Source organism: Penaeus monodon, chromosome 11 (genome assembly GCF_015228065.2).
Source record: "Penaeus monodon isolate SGIC_2016 chromosome 11, NSTDA_Pmon_1, whole genome shotgun sequence".
NCBI lineage: Eukaryota > Metazoa > Arthropoda > Malacostraca > Decapoda > Penaeidae > Penaeus > Penaeus monodon.
In genome coordinates this window covers 4,680,716-4,685,715 of record NC_051396.1, presented here as the reverse complement: position 1 = coordinate 4,685,715, position 5,000 = coordinate 4,680,716, and the positions used below count along the sequence as shown (strand labels likewise).

The following is a 5,000-nucleotide window of genomic DNA, read 5'->3' as shown; positions in this document are numbered from 1 at the left end:
ATATATATATATATATATATATATATATATATATATATATTTACATATATACATATATGCACATATATGATAATCAGCACAGTAGCGCATCTATAGTCCTATATGTATAGCTAAAAAGGGGAAATATCAGGGGAAAAGGGGGGAAAAGACTGAGGGGAAAGAGGGGGAAGTGTGTGGGGGAGAGAGAAGAGTGAGAGGAAAAGAGAGGGAAGAGAGCGGAAAGCGGGAGGTGTGATGGGAAAAGAGAGGGAAGAGTGAGGGGGAAAGTGAAGAAAAACGAAAGGGAAGTGTGAGGGAAAAATATTGGGAAGAGTGAGGGGAAAGAGAAGGAATACTGAGGGGAAAAGAGAAGGAAGTGTGAAGGGAAAAGAGGAAAGCGTGATGGGAAAAGAGAGGGAAGTGTAAGGGGAAAGAGAAGAAGGGTGAGGGGAAAGAGGGAAGAGTGTGGGAAAAAGAGAGGAAAGAGTGAGGGGAAAGAAAGAAAATGTAAGAGGAAGAGAATAGGGGGAAATGTGAATGGAAAAAGAGGGAGAATATTGGAATGTGAGGGGAAAAGTGAGGAGATAAAGAGGTAAAGGAGAGAGGGGATGGAGGAAAGATTTTTTTAAAAAGTGTTCCGCCAAATCGATAGGCATTTAACCGGAATTGAATTCTGTAGATAAAAAAGGAAGATAAAAAAAATGTCTGAATATTAATCGTATATTGTAATTGAACACTTAAACGCATTGTCGCCCTCTCTCATCTCTCTCCCTTCCCTCCCTCTCTCATCTCTCTCCCTTCCCTCTCTCCCTAATTTCTCCCTGCCTTCTCTCCCTCATTTCTCTCTCATCTCTCTCTCCCTTCCCTCCCTCCTTCATTTCTCTCTCCCTTCCCTCCCTCTCTTCATTTCTCTCTCCCTTCCCTCCCTCCTTCATTTCTCTCTCCCTTCCCTCGCTCCCTCATTTCTCCTTCCCTCCCTCCCTCCCTATTTCTCCCTGCCTTCTCTCCCTCCCTCATTTCTCTCTTTCCCTCCATCCCTCCTTTCTCTCTCCCTCTCTCCCTCCCTCATTTCTCCTTCCCTCCCTCCCTCATTTCTTTCTCCCTTCCGTCCCTCCCTCATTTCTTCCTTCTTTTCCTATCTCTTTCTTTCTTGCCTTCCATCCTTCCTTCCGTCTTTCGTTCTTTCCTTCCATTCTATTTTATATTCTTCCTTCCTTCCCTCCGCCTCTCCTTCCTTTCTTCAACCATATCATCTCTCCCTCTTTCCTCCATTCTTTTCATTTTCTTTGTCTTCTCCCCCTCCTCTTTTCTTTTGCGCATTCCCCTTCCTCTTCCTCCTCATATATATGTTTGTGTAGACAGATATATAGAAATATATATATATATATATATATATATATATATATATATATATATATATATATATACCTATATATATATATATATATATATATATATATATATATATATATATATATATATATATATATATATATAGAAAAACATATATATATATAGAGATATATACATACACATATATGTGTCTGGGGGTGTGTGGGTGTGTTATATATATATATATATATATATATATATATATATATATATAGAGAGAGAGAGAGAGAGAGAGAGAGAGAGAGAGAGAGAGAGAGAGAGAGAGAAGAGAAGAGAAGAGAAGAGAGCTAAACAAATTATCCATTTTTCCCCCTCGCACAGAATCATATCTCTCGCTCTCACATACATTAGTTTACCAGTCCCGTGAGTACACAGGGAGAGGCCGCCTGCATACAGTATACACGCTCCTAGTATATCATAAGATTATCTACGGGTCATATACCTTGCTCCTTACATCTCGTCCCTCTCCTTCGCCAGCCCGAGACTGCCAACACTGACAGCAGTAAAGAGGGAGAAGGAGATGGAGAGTTTATGCATAAAGGCACACTTATAGACACACCCACACACACAGCACACCATGCATTGTGTGCTGTGTATTGCAGTGATAGCGTTCTCGTCTAGCAATCTTGCTGACCCGCGTTCATATCCCGCACAGACACTGATGGTTAACAACGACTAGGGGGTAATTTAACAGTATAATAAACAAATGGCTATAAGAGTCACGCCAATCGCTAAATTATTATTATCCACTCCTACTCGACATATATCCACTCCCCAGATCACAGATCTCATGCCCACCCACCCAACCACACGTACGCACACACACATCCATCCACTCAACCACCCAAACACAAACACACACACACACACACACACACACACACACACACACACACACACACACACACATCTAACCATACCTCCATCCCCACACACCCAATCCACCCAACGACCCAGCTACTCAACCACACACACACACACACATCCACACAACCACATCCCCAGCGTATAAATCGACAACCCAAACCACACGGTCGAATTTATATCTCGACAACACAAAACCCCAAGGAATCCTTTACCAGAATATTTCTTATCGTGAATATAAATTAAAGAAAGTATATTGCTGATTCATTGATCTTGATGTCTTGGGTGTCTGGTGGTGTCTGGTAGCTGTCCTGGCTCTCTTCCGTTCGTGTCTCCGTGTATCTGTATATGGAGGTATGGTTATCTATCTTTTTTCTATATATGTATGTAGATAGATATAGATAGACATATACATGTGTGTGTGTGTAAATGTGTGCATGTGTGTGTGTGTGTGTGTGTGTGTGTGTGTATGTATGCACTGTATGTTTATATGCATGTATCCATATGTCTGTCTCCCTCCCTTCCTCTCTCTCTCTCTCTCTCTCTCTCTCTCTCTCTCTCTCTCTCTCTCTCTCTCTCTCTCTCTCTCTCTCTCTCTCTCTCTCTCTCTCTCTCTCACTCTCACTCTTCCTCTCATTCCCTCTCTCTATCTCTCTCTCTCCCTCTCTTTATCTCCCTATAATAATTCCCTCGGAGGCAGCGCCGATACAAATCACCCTCTCAGTCCCGAGATAAAAGGCCCCGCAGAGAGAAGAACATCTCATCGACCATCAGATTCCTCAAGATTCCTCGTCAAGAATCCACCGTCGGGAAAGAAACCTCCGTCAGGAAGAAAAAAAAAAAAAAAAAAGAAAAGCTCAGTTGGGGAAAGAAACCTCCGTCAGAAAAAAAAAAAAAAAAAAAAGCTCAGTTGGGGGGGGGGGGTTCCTGTCGGGAAAGAAACCTCCGTCAGGAAGAAAAAAAAAAATCTTCAGTCGGAAAGCAACCTCGGTTAAGGAAAATAAATTCCGTCGGGAGAGAAGCCTCTTTCGGGGAAAATAAACAAATAAATAAATAGAAATAATCCGCTCGGAAGACACACGAGTCGGAAAGAAACCTCCGCCAGGAGAAAAATCCCCATCGGGAAAAAAAAAAAAATCGGGAGAAAAAGGTCTCCGTCCTGAAAGAACCCCCCCCCCCCCCGCCAACAACAAGGGATTCTTCCAAGGCTTCCCCAGACGCAGGCCGTTTCCCAGGACCGAGATTCGCTACGGCATTAAGGGTTTCCGCCGCGGGTCCCTTATCTGGGGGCTTTGTGTTCGATGCTCGCTCCTTCCTTTCGGATGAGGGAAGAGAGGGAGGAGGAGAAGAGGGGAAGAGAAGGAGGAGAATAAGAGGGGAAGAAAAGAGGCGAAGAGAGGGAGGAAGAAACGAGGGGAAAAGAGGGAAGAAGAAACGATGGGAAGAGATGGAGGAGGAGGAAAAGAGGGAGGGAAGGAAAGAGGGACGGGGGAGAGGGGAAGAGAGGGAGGGAAGGAAAAAGGGACTGGAGAGAGGGGGAGAGAAAGAGCAAAGTAGTGTGAAGATATAAAGAGAAGGGGAAGAGAGGGGGAAAGGGAGAGACAAGGAGATAACGAGAGAGAGAGAGAGAAAGGGGAATAAGTCTTCATAAAATCTACGGTTAGATTTTGCCATGTTTCAATATGTCCCCTTATTTTTTTCCAACAAATAGTATTGTGTGAATAGGAATACGTATGTGTGTGAAGGTAAAGGATCTAAATGTCCATATGATATACAGGCATATATTCACATTACTAATAAAATAATAATAGCTTTGTGTATATAGGTATACATATATGTGTGTGTATGTAGAGGAGTAGATAGAGAATGTGGATTTTTTTCCCTTTTTGTAATACGCAAAGGCGTGTCATATTGTTCTTCGGTGTCACAGAAAGAGACAAAAAAAGCATAAGCCTAATAGAGGAAATAATTTTAAAAAATAACACTATAACATAACATAAATAGATGTACTGAACATTACACTTAGATAAATAACACATACCAGCTTGTTCATGGGTTTAGATGTAGATGAGAATAGATGGAATATTACCCACTGATCTTCGAAATAATTAAGCTGATAACAAACTTACGTAATTGTTATGAAAAATGGCTTTGCCCAACTGCCGGCTAATTTGCTGACGTAATCACTTTAGCAACAACCTGGTGTCTAGTTAAGGGTTTTCTTTGTCTCCTTGAAGAGAGAGAGAGAGAGAGAAAGAGAGAAGTGGGTGGGAGGGAAGGAGAGAGAGGGGGGGAGATAGAGAGGAGGGGTGGGAGGGAAGGAGATAGGTGAGAGAGGAAGAGAGAAGGGGGTGGGGGAAGGAGAGAGAGGGAGTATAGATGAGTGAGAGAGAAAGAGAGAAGGGGGTGGGAGAGAAGGAGAGAGAGAGAGAGAATAGATAAGAGGAAAAGGATGAAAGAGGGAGAAAGAGAGAAGTGGATTAAGGAAAATAGAGAGATAAAAGAAGAAACTAGATAGAGAGAGGGACTGAAAGAGGGAGAAAGAAAGCAAATTTAGGCACAATAGCAGAATTAAATCACTCCGTCAAATGACAAACCGATGAAAATACCAGACTAGGCCTCATTTTAATTTCGTATATCCTTCTTCATCTCTTCCTCTTTCGTTTTCGTTATTTCCCTCTTTATCATGTTTATCTCTCTTTTCTTATATTTTTTTTCTCCTTCCTCGCAGACGTTCATACATATAGGCGCGCGTATGCGTGTAT

The 5,000-nt window shown here is 42.3% G+C and overlaps 1 protein-coding gene across 1 annotated transcript in view; it reads left to right on the top strand.

The window, feature by feature from the left end:
* The window catches only part of LOC119578425, an 87,310-nt gene that overhangs the window by 59,824 nt on the left and 22,486 nt on the right, over positions 1 to 5,000 (top strand). The gene's annotated exons all lie outside the window — the stretch shown is intronic.